The 19,233-nt window shown below is 42.0% G+C and overlaps 1 non-coding gene across 1 annotated transcript; it reads right to left on the bottom strand.

Annotated features, from left to right (window-relative positions):
- Positions 1-18,803: 18,803 nt before the first annotated feature.
- On the bottom strand, positions 18,804-18,875 carry TRNAE-UUC (transfer RNA glutamic acid (anticodon UUC)). Its single transcript has one exon. It is a non-coding gene; the product is annotated as a tRNA-Glu (tRNA).
- Between the last annotated feature and the right edge of the window lie 358 nt (positions 18,876-19,233).

Raw genomic sequence — 19,233 nt, 5'->3', positions numbered from 1 at the left:
GAGAAGCCCGCGTACCGCAACAAAGAGTAGCCCCTGCTCGCCACAACTAGAGAAAGCCTGCGTGCAGCAACGAAGACCCAACACAGGCAAAAAAAAAAAAAAAAAGACCAGTAGGATATTAGGAATGAAAAAAAGAATTATATATAAAAAACACAAAACCCAAAGAGGTATAGCTCCAATATGAATTATTTGAGTGAAATTGTTTTACACGTATAAATGGCATGCAATATTACCTTTTATGTAAATACTGAGGCAGGTACTGTTCCATCTATATTACCATATCTTATTGTTGCCCTTGAACATTTTTGTTGTTGTTGTTGTTTTTTTTTGCGGTACGCAGGCCTCTCACTGTTGTGGCCTCTCCCATTGCGGAGCACAGGCTCCGGACGCGCAGGCTCAGCGGCCATGGCTCACGGGCCCAGCCGCTCTGTGGCATGTGGGATCTTCCTGGACCGGGGCACGAACCCATGTCCGCTGCATCGGCAGGTGGACTCTCAACCACTGTGCCACCAGGGAAGCCCGCCCTTGAACATTTTTATTCATCTTTAATGTAGATTTATGTTCAGCCTGATGAGTCCCTGATTATGACATCCAGTGAGCACGGGGTAATCTTTAATCTCAATAATTCTGTTAATTCTAAGTCTTACCTTAGTTTCTTGGCCTGATTGACTTTCAGTGAATATATCACCGTATTCATTCCACAGTGACTCCCAGTGATCCCCACTGTTGGTATACGCGTCCTATCGTAATTACTAAATGGTTAGTAACTGGCTTCTGACCAACAGATTACAACCAAAGTAAAATGGGATGTCACTTCTCAGTTTTATTTATGTTTAATTTATTTTAAAAAATTTGTTTTATTAAAGTATAGTTGATTTACAATGTTGTGTCAATTTCTGCTGTACAGCAAAGTGATTCAGTTATATAGGTATATATATATATGCATATTCTTTTTCATATTCCTTTCCATTATGGTTTATTACAGGGTATTGAATATAGGTCCCTGTGCTATACAGTAGGACATTGCTGTTCACCTCAGTTTTAAATACAAAAGACCATTACTTCCCTGTGACATTCTCTCTTGTGTTCCCGCCCTTTCTCTTTCCCTTTGTTTCTGTTCTCTTCCTCTGAGCTCTCTCTCTTTTATCCCTGAAACTGGGAAGCAAGCACCAATGTTAAGAGCTACTCTATGGACAGGCTCACGTGAGGCTTCTTAACTGCGTTTAGTAACCTGGCTGCAAGGGAGCTGTAGTTTTTAACTTTCCAGCCTCTGTAGCACAGGAAGGCACGAAGAAGGGTATGGGAAGGGATGCTGAAGCTTATAGACATATCCAGTGCCATATGCTAAATAGCAGAGCAAAGCAAGTGCCAAGACATTTGAAGTATAGGGTTGGTCAAAAAGTTTGTTCGGGTTTTTCCATGCCATCTTACGGAAAAACCCGAATGAACTTTTTGGCCAACCCAATAGATCCCTGAAACTGATAACAGAATTAATTAAACTGCTCACTTACCTCAAAGATAGAAAAAGCATGGAAAAGAGAGGACTTTCAAAGAGGATTTCTTAGGAAAAGTTGTGCAGTTTTATCTCCACCTATCCTAAGCAATAGGGCTGAGCACTTCTCCTGTAACTTCAGGTGAGTAAGAAGGTATTCATTAGGACCACTTTGGGAGTTTGATGTGGATCCCCTGAAATTTGGTCATGGGAGTGTTCCTACTGGACTTTTGTTGGACTTTTGCCTTGGAAAATGTAAAAGATAGAGATGGTTAGGTGAGCTGCTCAGACCTTGGGAGTGAAGGAGAGGTAGTTGATCTGGGCAGCTTGCTCTTCTAGAGTTTGCTGGGGCAGAAAATGTGTGAGTGTTTCAAGAGCTAAGGAATGTCACAGGAGAAGTGAATTGGGAGAGTTGAGGGAAGCATTTGAGTTGAATCAGTGTAGAATTAGCTAAGCTGAGGAGGGCAGAGTATGCATTCCAGGGAGAGGGAACAGCATGTGCAAAGCCTTAGAGGCACCAAAGGACCTGGAATGTCTGAGGAAAAGTTCAATGCTCAGTGTGGCTGTGGTATAATTTGGGGGTGCAGGGAGTACAAAAAATTAGCTTGGGAAAATGCCCTAAGTACATGTTGTACTTCCAAGCTTAGCCTTTGTCCTTAAGGAACTAGGCAATTACTGTAGAGGTTTTTTTCCTTTTAAATTGACACACTAATTTTTAGAACATTTCAGATGTGCAGAAAAACAGAGCAGATAGTACAGAGAGTTCCCACATAGCCCCACAGTTTCTTCTATTACTAACATCTTATAATATCATAGTGGCATTTGTTACAATTGACGAATCTTATATTGATTGACATTATTATTAACTAAAGTTCATAGTTTATTCAGGTTTCCTTACTTTTTACTTAATGTCCTTTTTTCTGTTCCAGGATCCCATCCAGAACACCACATTACATTTAATTGTCATGCTTCCTTAGGCTCCTCTTGTCTGTGACAGTTTCTCAGACTTCTTCTCAGTACCCTTGACAATTTGAGGAGTATTGGTCAGGAATATTATAGGCTGCTTTTCTATTGGAATCTAGCTGTTGTTTTTCTCATGATTACACTGGAATTCTGGGTACTATGGATTTTTCAGCATAATTTGACCTATGTTTTACAAGAGTGATTTGGGGCCAGTGCGAAGGGTGAGTTAGATGGAGTATATTAAATTGGCACCATTCCATTGGCAAGCCTTGCAATGGCTTACCATCACAAATATTATTATTTCAATTTTAATTTTTAAATTAATGTATAGTTGATTTACAGTGTTGTGTTATTTTCAGGTGTACAGCAAAGTGATTCAGTTATGTATTCTTTTACAGATTCTTTTCCATTATAGGTTACTATAAGATATTGAATATAGTTCCCTATGCTATACAGTAGGTCCTTATTGCTTATTTTATATATAGTAGTATGTATCTGTTAGTCTCAAACTCCTAATTTATCCTCCCCCCCCACTTTCCCCTTAGGTAACCGTAAGTTTGTTTTCAATGTCTGTGAGTCTATTTCTGTTTTGTAAACGAGTTCATTTGTAACATTTTTTAAAGATTACACATATAAGTGATATCATATGATATTTGTCTTTGTCTGACTTACTTCACTTAGTATGATAATCTCTAGGTCCATCCATGTTGCTACAAATGGCATTATTTCATTCTTTTTTATGGCTGAGTAATATACCATCACAATTATTGAATTAAAAAATCTAGAGAAAGACAAACACTGTATGATTTCAATTATATGTGGAATCTGAAAAACAAAACAAATGAACAAACATAACAAAACAGAAGCAGAGTCATAGATTCAGAGAACAAACAGGTGGTTGCCAGATGGGAGGGGAGTGGAGGAAGGAAAGAAATAGATGGGGAAATTAAGAGGTACAAACTTTCAGTTATAAAATAAATGAGTCATGGGGATAAAATGTGCAGTGTGGGGAATATAGTCAGTAATGATATGATATCTTCGTATGGTGACAGACGGTAACTAGACTTATCACGGTGAACAGTTTGTAATGTACAGAAATATGGAGTCACTATGTCATGCACCAGTAACTAACATAGTGTTATAGGTCAATTATACTTCAAAAACAAACAAACAAAACTCATAGAAAAAGAGATCAGATTCATGGTTACCAGAGGTGGGGGGATGGGGGAGGGAGAATTAGATGAAGGTGGTCAAAAGTTACAAACCTCCAGTTATAAGATAAATAAATACTAAGGATGTATTGTACAACATGATAAATATGATTAACACAGCTGTATGTTACATCTGAAAGTTGTTAAGAGAGTAAATCCTAAAAGTTCTCACCCCAAGGGAAAAATATTTTTTCTTTTTCTTTTCTTTTCATATGAAATGATAGATGTTTACTGAACTTGTTATGGTAATCATTTCATGGTGTATGTACTTCAAATCTTTATGCTGTGCACCCTAAAACTTATACAATGCTGTATGTCAATTATATCTCAAAAAAACTGGAAGAAAAAAATCATACTCTTTAATATGACTTACACAGCCCTTTGGGATCTGGACCCAGCCCGCCTTGCTGACCTCATCTCCTGACACTCTCCTCTTTGCTCTTAATGCTTCAACCCCACTGGCTTTTGTTTCCATTTCTTGAAGGTGCAAGGTTTGCTACCCTCAGGACATTTGAGTGATTTTTGCTGTATAATCCAGGTAGAAGAGGAATTGGGCCTGAATTAGAGGAGAAGGGACAGGTCAGAGAGCATATATGTGGTACAACTGAAAGGATTTAACTGATTGGATGTACGAAATAAAGAAAAGAGAGGATTTGGGCACAGTTCTGAGACTTTGTAGTCTGAACGACTTGATCATTGGACTTGCCCATTCACTGAGAAGGGGAATGCAGGAGCTTGGGCTGGGGGGACATCATGAGATCACGATGATATACCAAGTTTGATTTGCTTGTGGGCCATTAAGATGTTCTTGTCCAGCAGGCGTTGGACATCATGAGTCTTGAGTTCAAGAGGGAGGTTGTGTGGAATAAGAGCAACTGCCAAACAAGAGATTATGGTGGGGATGCTGATTATTAATTCAACTGGGATAAACCCAAGGGACATATCTGCAGTAATTCAAACCCTTGGCAGCAAATAGTTTAATGTGAACTTCAGGTCAGTAGAGAAATGAAATTTATTTTGGAGACTATCAAGCAAAAGGAGGCCAGGACTTTGGGGAGGATTTTGTGGTCCTTCCACTCACCAGGCTTAGGCTAATGACTGCTTCTTTTCTACCAGAATGAGACTTTGGGACTTGAAAAGGCTGCTATATTAACTTATTAATATAGCCTCAGAAAAAGTAGTAGAGAGGTTTGGCGTTTAGACAGTTATATAAGTGGAAAATAGAGTGGTGGACAGGTCAGGTTATGATGAAAGTGCTCCCAGGTATGTCATTATGCCATTATATGTACTGTCTTTGTACTACTATATTTACATTTTATAAAAATTGCAAAAGTGATACAGCCATACTTTGCAGACGCTGTAGATTGGTTCACTTAATAACCATTGAAACCACTTCCTCCTTTCCTTTACTGTAGAGGCTGGAAAGCAAAATACATAAATTCCAAGATCTCATTAAAACCGGAGGTGGCCACGAAATACAGTCTGCGTTCGTGAGGAGTTCCCAGAAATCCTTGCAGTGGGGTTCCATTTCTGAAGAGAAAGGCAAAGATACGGGAGGAGAAGCTTTTTGCCCTTCTGACTACTAGCCTGGAGCTTAGATACCATGCCTGGAGACAGCAGCCCTTTTGTTACGAACAGAATGAGAAGTGTAAGCTGAGAATGGTGAAGCCTGATTTCATCATGACATCCTTTAGCAACTGGGCTGGTTCTGGTCCACCCACTTCTGGATTTTGTGTTATGTGAAAAAAAATCCTTTACTTCTTTACACCAGTAAACTGACTCTCCAACTTAGCTGCCCATTAGAATCACCTGTGGAGGCTTAACTCACCCAATGTTTACATGACCCTTTATACCACCAGTTGGATGGGAATTTCTGGTGATGGGACCTAAGATTCTGTAATATATAAAATTCCCCAGGGGATTCCAATGTGCAGCCAAGTTTGAGAACCAGTGTTTTTTGTTTTTTTTTGTTTGCGGTACGCAGGCCTCTCACTGCTGTGGCCTCTCCCGCTGCGGAGCACAGGCTCCGGACGCGCAGGCTCAGCGGCCATGGCTCACGGGCCCAGCCGCTCCGCGGCATGTGGGATCTTCCCGGACAGGGGCACGAACCCGTGTCCCCTGCATCGGCAGGCGGACTCTCAACCACTGCGCCACCAGGGAAGCCCAGAACCAGTGTTTTTTTAAGCCACTGTTTTTTTGTTTTTGTTTTGTTGTTGTTATTCACAGGTGGATGCTATTGTTACAATACATGTGTCAAAACTGTATTTAAGTAATAGAAGCATATAAATCCCCCCATCTCCAATCAGCTCCATTGCTACTGCTGTCCCTAGGGCAAACACAATCCTCATGGTGCTGTGCCACTTTCAAAATTTCCTGTCTGGGGCTTCCCTGGTGGCGCGGTGGTTGAGAGTCCGCCTGCCGATGCAGGGGACACGGGTTCGTGCCCCTGTCTGGGAAGATCCCACTTGCCGCGGAGCGGCTGGGCCCGTGAGTCACGGCCGCTGAGCCTGTGCGTCTGGAGCCTGTGCTCCGCAACGGGAGAGGCCACAACAGTGAGGGGCCCAAACTTCCTGTCTGCATGTACCAATGTATATTAGTTTTTTATTATAAAAATCCTCTAGAGGCTGTTCAAGTGGGGCCTGAGAAGTGACATTGCCAGAGAGCCTGGAAAGATCAGGACAGTACTAATGTCAATTAACTTCCTTTCTACATAAACCATTAGAACATCTGCGGAATGTCAATATTTTAGCATCCAAACTACTTCTCCCTTCTAGAAAAACATATTTCATTGATACAGTCTAATCTTCTACTTCAGGTGTTTAAAAATTGCATACAACTTTTTGACCATGATTAATCATTTAACTATGAGACAGAAAATGTTGACAATGATGTCGCTGGGCATCAATGTAAGGCAATCCTTATGTTTTGTGTACTAAAGCCCTCTGAGTTCTTGCCTCAAGTTTCAGTTGTGAGGGTCAGGTCTTTTGAAGAACCATCATCTTTTTTGGCTTATGTTTTTAAGGTGCAAATCACTTTGAGAACCAGGAGAGGTTGAAATTGCCACATGATAACATTTTCAGCAGTCCTGCTACAGTTGATAGCATATCTAAAAAATGTATATAAAAATATTCCTCTGTTGAAAAGACCTAGCTTCAGAGTGAGGACTCCTGTGCCACAGAGTATTAAATGTTGAGACTTGACAACGTGACTTGTAAAATAAACAGTAATTTGTTTCTCACGGGAGGAGGCATTGCATTACAAGTTCTAGAATGAGAAAGCATGGGTTCAAATGCCAACTCTGCAGACTAGAAACAACAAGTTTCAGTGAGAATGTGGAGAAAAGGGAACCCTTGTGCACTGTTGGTGGGAATGTAAATTGGTGCAGCCTCTGTGGAACCAATTAAAAATAGAATATCATATGAGTTCCACTTATCAAAAGGAATGAAAACAGCCCTTTGGGTGGATGAATGGATAAAGAAGATGTAGGATATATGTACAATGGAATATTATTTGCCAATAAGAAAGAATGAAATCTTGCCATTTGTGACAACATGGATGGACTTTGAAGGCATTATGCTTAGTGAAATAAGTCAGAGAAAAACAAATACTACATATGCTTTTATTTATACATGGCATCCAAAAAAACCCACACCCTCATGAGTACAGAGGACAGATTAGTGGTTGCCAGAGGCAAGGTTGGTGTGAGCGAAATGGGCGAAATGGGTGAAGGGAGTTAAAAAGTACAAACTTCCGGCTATAAAATAAATGTCATGGGGATGTAATGTACAGCATGATGACTATGGTTAATAATACTGTATAGTATATTTGAAAGTTGCCAAGAGAGTAGATCTTAAAAATTCTGATCACAAGAAAAAAATTTTTTGTAACTATGTATGGTGATGCATGTTAACTAGACTTATTGAGATCATTTCCCAATATATACAAATATCATATCATTATGTTGTACACCTGAAATAAATATAATGTTATATGTCAATAATATCTTATGTGCCTTGGGGCATATTACTAAATCTCTATGCCTCAGTTTTCTCATCTATAAAATAGTGATATTATTGTGAGGATTAAAGGAGATAATAAATGTAAAACAATTAGAAATATACCTAGTACATAGTAAATGTCCAATAAATATTAACTATTATGGTTAGCTGTGATACTTTGAACACTTAATCCTGAATACTTATGCTCTAAAGTGAATTCCCTTTCTGTGGAATTTTTTCCCCAGACCTTCAGTTGGCATGGATTCCTCCCCCCAACAATTTCTACTGAATTTCCCGTTGGGATTTCACCATTAATATTTCATTTCCCTCTTATGGTCTCACTCTACACATTCTTCCTGAGCTCTAATTATCACCATATGCTGAATGGTTCCCATATTTGAGGCTCAGTCTAAATTTGTTTTGCATATGCTCCAGACTCCTATGGCCTTTCAGACATTACCACTTGGATGTTCCATAACATTTTATCTCTAAACTGTATTCCCTATTGCAGAGAATGGCACCATAATTCTCACAAACCCTCCTAATTGCTGAATGTAATCCCCAGCTCCTCTCTTTCACATCCGTCAAACAGTCTATCAACTGTGTCTCTAGTCAACCCACTTCTCTCCATTCTCCTTGCTGCCTCCTAGTTTAGGCCATTGTCTTCTCTGTCAACTACTGCAGTAGCTTCCCATTCTCCTGTCTTCACTCTGTAGCTTTAATAATACCTCTAAAACGTAAAACTGTCATGCTATCTCTCTGCTTAAAACTCTTCAATGACTCCCTATCATCCTCAGGATAAAATATAAGCTCTTTAACAAAGCTTATAAATTCTGTCATGATCTGGCCAGTGCTTGGCCTTCCAGCCTCGTCTGTCTTTTTTTTTTGGCCACCCCTGGATCTTAGTTCCCCAACCCGGAATTGAGCCCTCACCCTCAGCAGTGAAAGCGCAAAGTCCTAACCACTGGACTGCCAGGGAATTCCCCCAGTCTCATTGCTTGTCCTTCCCTCCTTTACGTTCTAAGGTCCAGACTTACTGAATGAGTCCATTGTGTTCGCTGTCATCTCAGGGCCTTGGCGTTTGCTGCCCCGTCTACTAGTTTCTTCTCCTTGTCTCAGCCTTTGCCCTGCCTCACTTTTTCTGCCTAACTCCTTCTGATCCATCTCAGTTCAAGTATCGTGTCCTCTCAGAAAACGTCTCTTGACTCCCACACTCCACAAGGGCACTTCCTACTTGTTCTACAGAACTTGTTCTTATCATCGCACTTAACCACACCACACTGTAACTATCTGTTTACTTATCTATAACATCTACTACAGAGAGACACAGATAAACCTCGATAAAGACAAGGTCTGTGTAATCAATAACTACTGTGTAATCAGTACCTCTATCAGGCACTTCCTCTAAGTCTTCTGGGAACAGCATTTCTTTTCTGATAACTAATTCTCTCATAGTCTCTACAGGGTTTGGTAGGTCTTTACAGGACTTAGATCAAAGGTGATTGCATGCCCCAAATGGGAGCAATCATGGTATAAAGACTGTGATAGGATAATGATAAAGCCGAATAGATGCTGCATTCAAAGCTAGGCTCTTCACCTTAATAGAGTATGAACATCTTTGTGGTTTTATCTTTTCATCTGTAAATGTATAATAATACCAACTTTATGACAGATGCATCTTGAAGAATGACAGTGAATTATTGTAAATCGAATCAGGTGTTGGTTACAGATGTAGTTTCATTGCTGGAAAAATTTAACACACTTGGTATGCAGCTGTTAATCTGAATGTTTTTTTCTTTATACTTGTTAAGAAAGCCCATCAGAAGCAGTTTGCCTTTAGTTGGCAGGACCAACAATATCCCTTCACTACCCTACTTCAGGGATGTATCAACTCTCCAGCCCTATGTCATAATTTTGTTCCAAGGAAACTTGATTGCCTTTCCATTCTGAATCATCCCAGTTCATCAGATGGATGGCATCATGCTGATTTTATCCTGCTTCCTGGTAAGCAGGAAGTAGGAACTACTCTAGATACACTGGAAACACAGATTCAACCACAGGGTGGGAAATAAACACCACAAAAATCCAGGGACTTGCCATCTTGGTAAAATTTCTAGAGGTCCAGCGATCTGGAGCACAGTGAGTTATCTTTACCAAAGCAAAGAAAAAGTTGCTGTATCTGGTCCCTTCCACCACTAAGAAAGAGGTACAATACCTCTAGGGTCTCTTTAGGCTTTGGAGGCAACATGTAACTCATTTGGACATGCAACTCTCACTAATTTACTGAAAAACTCAAAAAGCTGCCAATTTGGAGTGGGACCCCAAACAAGAGAAGACTCTGCCTCAGATCTAGACTGCCACGCAAACCACTCTACCACCTGGGCTGTATAACACAGCATCCAGTTGTGCTTGAAGTGCCTGTGGCAGGTAGGGACACTTTAGCAGTCTCCTGTGGGTGAATCATAGCCCAGACTATTAAGATTCTGGAGCAAAGCTTACCATTTTCTGAAGACAGCTATTCTCCGGAGAAACAGTTTCTAGGTTGTAAGTGGGCCTTGGTAGAGACTGAATGCTTGACCACGAGTCAAGTTACCATGCAACCTAAGTTGCCCATCATGAACTGAATGTTGTCTGACCCTCCAGGCCATAAAATTCACAGCATTCACAGCAGCATTCCATCATTAAACGGAAATGGTATGTATGAGATCAGGCTCAAGCAAGTTCTGAAGGCACAAATAAGTTGTATAAGAAAATGACACAGATGCCTATGGCCCGTGTTCTTATCACATTGCCTTTTCCCTCTCAACCCGAATCTGTGGCTTCTTGGGGAGTTTCCTATGACAAGTTGGCTGACAAGGAAAAATTCCAAGCCTGGTTTAAAGATGGGTCTGTACAATATGCTGGTGCTATCCAAAAGTGGATGGTTGCCACACTGTAGGCCTGCCATGATGGATGGCTTCCAAAGGTAGGAGTGAAGGAAAATTCTCCCAGTGGGCAAAAGTATGGATTTATGTTGACTCTGGGGCTAATGGTTTGCTTAGATGGTCAAAACTTAGAAGGATCATGATTGGAGAATTGATGACAAGGTCTGAGAAAGAGGTCTGTGGCTAGAACTCTCTGAATATGAACATAGTGCTAAGATATTCTGTCCCACGTGAATGCTTACCAAACAGAAACCTCATCAGAAGAGGATCTTAATAAGCAGGTGGATGAGATAACATGCCTGTGGACATCTGTTAGCTTCTTTCCTCAGCCACTCCTGTCTTAGTCCAGTGGAAACCAAACAAAGTGGTCCATGGAGGTTATTCATGGACTGAGCAACATGGATTTCCAATCACCACTGGCGAACGTTCAACCTGCTAATAGCAGAGACCAACACTGAGCATTCATTATGGCACCATTCCCTGGGAGCACCAGTCACATGTGGTAGAAGTTTGATTACAAAATATCACTTCCATCATGGAAGGGACCGAATTTTGCTCTCAGTGAAACAGACACTTACCCTGGCTACAGATTTGCCTTCCCTATTCACAGTGTTTCTACCAAAACCACTATCCAGGGATTTATAGATTGTGTTATTCACATGGTATTTCACAAAGCATTGCTTCTGACCAGGGAACTCACTGCAAATGATGTGTGGCAATGGGCTCACATTCATGGAATTCACTGGTCTTGCAACGTTGTCCATCACCTTGAAGGAGCTGCCCTGATAAAGTGGTGGTATGTTCTTTTGAAGGCTTAATTACAGTGCCAGCTGGGTGGAAACATCTTGCAGAGCCGGGGCAATATCCTCCAGGATGTATATATACTCTAAATTAGTGACCAACTTATGTTGCTATTACTCCTGTAGCCAGTTTTTATGGGTCCAGGAATCAAGCTGTGGAAGTGGGAGAGGTTCCTCTTACTAGCATATTTAGAGGTCCACTAGTGAAATTTTTGCTTTCTATTTTTATCATTTTAGGCTCTGCTGGTCTAGAAGTCTTATTTCCCAAGGGAGGAATGTTTCCTTCAGGGAACATCTCAATGGTACCATTAAACTGGAAGTGAAGACTACCACCTGGCCACTTCAAGCTCCTCATGCCAATGAATCAACAGGAAAAGAAGGGGGTTACTAAACTGGCTGGGGATATTTGACCTGACTATTAAGGGGAAATTGGGTTTTCCTAGAGAGAAGACTTTAAGAGGCTTGTGTAACCCATTATCAAGGCCAAGCCTGCTGGATTAGACCTGTATTTAATTAGGGTTCTTATTAATGGCAAAGAATAGAATCCCACATCCAAGCAGCTTGAGAAAAACAAGGAATTTACTTAGAAAATTGTCTCCTGGAACTCAAAGATAAGATCTCAGTTGGTCCTCAAGAAAAAAGTGGAACCAGGCTCTCAAATGCTGGAACAGCTCCCCAAATCTCATTTCTGCTTCTCTCTGCACATAAGTTTCATTCCATGTTCTTATTGCAGACTGGTCCTTACTGCTCTTCAGTCCATGTGGCTGAAAACATGGCTGCTAAGAGTAATAGGTTCACCTCCCTGGAGGGAGACTGATACCTCTTTCCTGTTCCGGTTGCAAACTTCCTGGGGAAGAATTCTGATTAGTCCGGCTTTGTTCAATGCCTGAGGGAGGGGTCATATTGTACTAACATGATGGCTTCCATGAAAACCTCAGGGGGAGAGTTGGTTGGTCAGAAGGTTAGGAACATGTGGGGAGGTGATTATGAGAAAGTCTGTTCCCAGAAGAAAAAGAAGGATGCTGGGCTGACAAGTTGTGAGGGTCTACTACGATGTAGTCCATTGTTCCCCCTAATAATAATAACAAAAGTAAGTGAATAAATAAATAAACAATAACAAATATTTATAGAGCTTACTATGTGCTAGATACCATATGTGTGTGTGTGTGTGTGTGTGTATCACAGTCTATAAGGTAAGTTTAATTTGTATCCCCATTTTACAGATGGGAATAAGGAAACTTAAAGAGGATTAAGTAACTAGTCCAAGTAGATAGTTGAGCTGGAACTTGAATCCAGACTTACTTGTTTCCAAGTGCTGTTCTTGTAACATGACACCCATACCTAGTTCTCCAGGCTCTAGGCATCCAGTCTCACCACAAACCCCACGGTGCTAGCTGGGCACCTGAGAACCTGCATAGGTCCTGAGAGCTACTTTTTCTGGGCTGGATTTTGTCCCTGGGCTCCAGGTGTCTGACTCTGTGGGATCAACTGACCATGAACCTCAGTTTTCTTATAGATAAAAATGTGTTGCTATAAGATTATGGAAACTATATGAGGGCAGATATTTTTGTCTATCATGTTCACTGCTAATCCCCTGGACCCAAAACAGTGCTGGGCACTTGATAACTATTTGTTAAGTGAATGAATGAGACAAAGTGAAACTCACAAGGGTCCTGCTTGAGGAATATGATATTCTTGCTTTTTGGCTAACTATTAGGCTTCTGTGTATGGGGTTAGGCAAGTCACAGGGAGAGAGATGGAGGGGACTTTTAAGAAGCTGTGTATATAAGGAGAGAGAGAGAGGGAGAGAGGAAGAATCCTGTTACAGGAAAATTACAGAGACTGGGGAGGAGAGGAGGGAGAAGACAAATGCAGGTGTTGCATTAAGATTTACTAGTGGTCTGCAAAGTAAATGTTCTGTCTCTGTCCCCATGGAATCTGTGGTGAACACTGTGTCACTAACCACTGCTTTAGAGGTGGATTTGTTAAGTATTGGCCTTGAGGTGGGTCCAGGCTGATGTTTGGAGCTGAGCACACACGTGTTATGATTGAATGAGATAAGGTACTTGAATACTCTGGCCCTGCAGCTGGCACATGGAAGTCTCTCAGTAAAAGTCTATTTCCCTATTGACCTCAGCTGACCTCCTGCATCTCCCTGAACACAGCACAGGGCTTGGCATGCAGAGACTTCTCAGAATGTCTGCCTCCCTGCCAAGCGGGTTTTCCAAGGGCTCTGCTCGAGAGCATGACAAACCTCTGAGATATGGAGACTTTTGTGCCACTTCACTCTATGCAGAGTTCCCGCATGCCCACTCCCAAAAGAAAACACTCTTTAGCCTGGTTGGGAGATTCCTGGGTAAGCAAGTGATGTAATTTGTTTTCACAAAAACTATAAGAGGCTTTTGAATTAAGCCTTTGCTCAACTGGCTGTTGCCAAAAACGACAGTTGCTTTGTGTCATTGCCTGTTGACAGTGGTCATAGTCACGCATCGTACCTCAAAGTCCAGACCATTCCAGGGTAAAACGCTTGCAAGGAGGCTGAGCCGCCCAGAGGTCTAGAGGGATCCCGTTGGGTGCCCAGCCAGAGCTGGCCCCAGGGATTCTGCTCCAGGTACAACGGAGTTGGTAGACAAAGGAAATGACAACCCATTCAGGCTCCTGCTGTCCTTGGGCACAAATAGTCTCAGAGTTGTCATAGATATTTTAATCAGGATGTCCCTTTCATTTGAATCAGCGGGATGCAGGTTCTATATTTACTTGTTTGCCCCTTCTACCAGACTGTGTAGGAGGGCAGGAACTCTGACTTGTTCATTGTTATGTGCCTGTGGCTTAGCACAAAACCAGGCACAAAGGACTCATTTGGTGAAAATCTGTGGGATGGAAGAATGAATGTAGCGTCCTCTTTTCAGCCTCTGTTTTCAGGCTCTTTACGCCCTTTCTCTGGCTTGAGTCCCTGCTCTCTGCAGGTGTCTCCTAAGAGCTCATGTCCCTCTGTTTCCTTCTCATCCTGGAAACGGAAGTTCGTTTTGAAGCCTGCTCTATTGTTTGTTCTGCCCGTAATCCCAAGCTGAATGGGACCCATTTGTTGCATGCTTGGCTGGTCTTCACACAGCATGTTTTTGTGATACGTACCATTTCCTTTCAGACCAAGTGTGGCCTGGTATAGTGGCAAGCCCCAGTGCACCTAGGGCTGTTAATGTTCTAAATTTCAGCTCTCCCACTTCCTAATGGTGTCATTCAGGCAAGTTACTGGATTTCACGAAACCTCAGTTTCCTCCATCCATAAAGTTGGTGCAACAAGGTGAAATTCACTGAGATTGGACCCAAAGATTTTTGGATTTTTTTTTTTTTAACATCTTTATTGGAGTATAATTGCTTTACAATGGTGTGTTAGTTTCTGCTTTATAACGAAGTGAATCAGTTATACATATACATATATCCCCAAATCTCTTCCTTCTTGCATCTCCCTCCCTCCCACCCTCCCTATCCCACCCCTCTAGGTGGTCACAGAGCACTGAGCTGATCTCCCTGTGCTATGTGGCTGCTTCCCACTAGCGATCTATTTTACATTTGGTACTGTATATAAGTCCATGCCACTCTCTCACTTCGTCCCAGCTTACCCTTCCCCCCCCATGTCCTCAAATCCATTCTCTATGTCTGCATCTTTATACCTGTCCTGCCCCTATAAGTTGAGATTGAAAAAGAACTGTGATTTAAAATTCACAAGCAGTTTTGTCTCCTAAAGAGGAAAAGTTTACGAAGTGCATCCTATGGGCCAAGCAAATGTAGAGCAAAGATCTTACTCTGGAATGGGGAGGGTCTGATATTCTGTGGCTCCAATAACCTAAAATGGTTAGTAAAATTGTGTCAAACATTTTCATTGTATTAGACAGAGTTAATCTCTCCAAAGGGTTTCTTTTGGAGCAGTGTTTATTTCCTCAGTATCTATTTAGACTGCCATCTGCCTGTTTATTATTGCTTTTAGAAAATGGATGAGCCATTTTCAACTAGTAAATAGTAGAAACTCAGTTGCTCAGACATTGAGGATGTCTGGAAGGCTGTATCACCCTGGTCATAAACTCTTGTCAGAGGAGAGAATGTGAAAAAAAACTTAACTGGGTTTTATGGGGCTCAAGATTGTCTAGCCTGTAATGTCATATACATGGTATTCTATGGTCAGAATGCTTTTTCTAACATCATTTAGAAGTTGGAGTTTTCCCTGAAATGGACATTTCAATTCTCTGGCCTCCTGGAATAAGATCAATCCTAAAGCATGAAATAAAGACAAAGGGGATGGGCCTTGGATTGGAGTGTGGGGAAATAACCACATCTTTTATCTGGATTGTAAGGAGTTGGGGAATGAAGAGTATCACCGTTGTGGGAAGCAGGCTGGCCCTTGCCCCATGGCAGCAGTAGAGCAGTAGGGTATAGAAGTCCAGTGTGGAGCCTGGGAAATTGGAGCAAAAATATTGGGTTTTAAGTTTCTCTCTGTTGTAATTCTCTTCTCTCTAAGTCTGTGTTATCACAATGAGAAAATAGGGGAAGGGTCTGTATAGCTTATGCTGGGGCAGAGCAGTGACTGGGCTTAGGAAAGTTGTATCTTGAGGGAGGCAGATGTTCAGACCCAGGGTCCTCCATGTGGGGCTAGGCAAAGTACGGGAGAGGTGGAAAGTACAGGAGAAATGGGTGAGCCACGTAGGCATTCCCAGGGGAACTTGGTAAAAGCTTGGATTTCTTGAAGACAAGTGGGATGGGGCTTAAGCTACAGTGCCTGGGGCATTAAGCAGAAGCAGGAGTTTACAAACTGAAAATTTGACATGTCTGAGTTACATCAGGATACTAAAATCTACGTCATCCTGTGGTAAAGGACTTGCTGTTACAGTCAGGTTTTATTAACTGCACTACTATCATTACTAGTGTAAGTTGAGCTGATCGACTTCTAAGATGCCTTCTTGCTCAGCAGTTCTTTGAGTCTGTGGGATGTGGAAGCACCCGTGGAGTCAGCCTGGCTTGAGTGTCCATTGGTTCTCCCCACTGCTTCTCCTCCTTCACTGTCCTGATTCTGTTCAGCTGGCATGGAGTATGGGGCAATGCTGGAATGTTTCAGAACATGTAGCCAGGGCAATGTTGTAATTCATTAGGAGTCATTCTTAAGGGGAGAGAAGCTTGTACTTCAGATATTTGGTCACATTCTTGGAAATTATGGTTCTGAGGTCTCTCTGGTTGCAGGAGGGCCAATTCCCATTCATCTTGTGACATGCTGAGATATTGTTTAGGCATTTCTTAAAAGCAGAGGAGATATTTCAGGAGGAGCACAAACAAAACCTCCATTTCAAGATAGCACCAAAAAATAAATCTTTCTTAAAATTTACACATGAGCACTTCAAGCCCTGCTATGGGACAAGGCCAAAGAGTCATGTGGCCGGCAGGCTGTGTTCTCCAGAGATGGCCACAATACCATGTCTCCTCCCCCATGCTGTTCCCATGATGATACTTTGACATTCCTCCTTTTGAGAGACGGGATCTATGTTCCATCTTCTTGAATCTGGACAGGTTTGTGACTTTGTGGGGAAGTAATGTTATGTGACTGAGCCCAGGTCATAAAAAGTGATACAATTTCTGGCTGGTCCTTGTGGGATGCTCAGTCCTGGAACCTATATTAGATACCTGTTGCTGTGTAAAATATCACCCCCAAACTTAGCAGTTTAAAACAACACACATTTATTATCTCTGTTTCTCTGAGTAAGGAATTTGACCACAGCTTGGCTTGCTCCTCTGCTGCAGGATCTCTCCCAAGGCTACAGTCAAGGTTTCAACCAGGGCTGGGGTCTCATCTGAAGGTGAAAATGAGGAAGGATCCACTTCCAAGGTCATTTATATGGTTGTTGGTAGGATTCAGTTCTTTGAGGATTATCGGATTGAAGTCTGTGATTCCTCACTGGCTGTTGGCCAGGATAACCCTCAATTCCTTGCCATGTGGGCCTCTTCAACATGGCAGCTTTCTTCATCAAAGCCAGCAAGAGAGAGAGAATCTGATTCTCAATCTTCTGTAACTTAATCACGGATGGAATGTTCCATCAATGTACTGTATTCTGTTGGCTAGAAGGAAGTTACTCAAGGGGATGAGATTACACAAGGTTGTGAATACCAGGAGGTAGGGATCATTGGGGGTCACCTTAGGACCTCTTACCATAAAACCTAACCACCATGCTATGAGAAATCCCAGATGGAGAGGCCACATGTAGATGTTCCAGTGTTACAGACATGAGTGAAAGAGCCTTCAGATAATTCTAATACCTAGTCATTGAGTAACCTTCCAGTCTTTCAGACTTCCCAACTGAGGTTCCAGATATTGTGGAACAAATACAAACTGTCCTTGCTATGCCCTTTCTGAATTCTTGACCCATATAATCCTTGAGAATAATAAACTGGTTGTTGTTTTACACCACTAGGTAGTAACTAGAACAAACCACATATCTTGAAGCTTTATTGCTTACCTGGTCACCTGGTTTGATCATATGAGATACTGTTGCACAGTTTTTTGGAACTAGATTGATATCACATTTCAACCCAAAGTTTGCAACCTGAGAATATTCTAAGAGTCCATGCAGGATTGAAAAACCTTGAACGATTCTATGAAAGTGTCATAGGCACTACTTACTTTTTGGCTCATTTAAAAAAAGTAGCACCCTACTCTTGGTGTCTTTCCTGTATCAGCAGTTTGTAAACTGTCTTCGCAAGGGGCACAAGACAAATCCAATTTTCCCAGGCTCAGTTCTGGGATTCAGCTGAGCTTTCATGGCCACGGGCACACGCCTGAATCAGACAGGATGTTCTAAACTTTCTTATCAGTCCATTTTGAACGGGACAATCATAGCGCTTGGTCAGGCATGAACTATGCATCAGAATAGTTCTGCATACTTCTTGTTTACACATGTATATTGAGGTGGAAAAAATTTGAATTACTTTAACATCTGGCACTTGAATTCCTCTATGGGAGGGAAGTAACTTTGAGAAAAGAATTTGGTGAAGAAGCAGTGGGTGTGCAAGAATATGCCCCAACTGACCTCCTACGCCAGCCTCTCTGGGTGAGACAGGGAAGGGAATTTGTTTCTGACTTTGGAGAGATGGCAGGAAGAGGAAAGAGCAGAGGACAGAGTGGGGAGAAGGAAGACAGAGAAACCAGAGGAGTATGTGAGGGTGGGTGCAGTGTGGGAAGCTGTGGTATTGGGGCTAATAGAGAAAACCATCATCGGGGGTGGCTGCAGGGCCGGAGGACAGCAGGAATGTGCAATGAGGATTCCTAGGCGGTCTGTTGTACAGTGAGTGATGGGACTCCCTCCCTGTGACTCCCCCTCAACATTTGAAGCAAATATTAATTTTTTGGCCACGCCACATGGCTTGCAGGATCTTACTTCCCCAACCAGGGATTGAACCTGGGCCACGGCAGTGAAAGCGCCGAGTCCTAACCACTGGACCACCAGGGAATTCCCAAACAAATATTAACCTTATGTATGGTACCTATGATTTTTTTCCATGAAAGGGCTAAATTTTGTGCCTAGATTGATATGGTGCTAAACAAAGCCTGTACTCAAAGAACATTACCCTGAGGAAGCAGGACATGAGAATCTATGTGTCCTGAGCATTTACAGAAATCCTAGAGAAAGCTTTTGACTTCCAAAGACCCTGGTGGTGTGTATTTTGAGCAAAGGTTGCCTAATCTTCATGATGCAAGGAGGTCCCAGCTGACGTGAGGGACTACCTGAACATCTATATGTGTCAGGCCCTGTCTGGTTCCTGGCCCCTATGTCCTTCCTCAGTTTTCTACCCTTTCTTTTTCCTTGG

The sequence above is a fragment of the Neophocaena asiaeorientalis genome, unplaced genomic scaffold (genome assembly GCF_003031525.2).
Source record: "Neophocaena asiaeorientalis asiaeorientalis breed wild unplaced genomic scaffold, Neophocaena_asiaeorientalis_V1.1 scaffold504, whole genome shotgun sequence".
Lineage (NCBI taxonomy): Eukaryota > Metazoa > Chordata > Mammalia > Artiodactyla > Phocoenidae > Neophocaena > Neophocaena asiaeorientalis.
The sequence above is the reverse complement of the archived record's forward strand: the minus strand, read 5'-3'. Positions and strand labels throughout refer to the sequence as shown.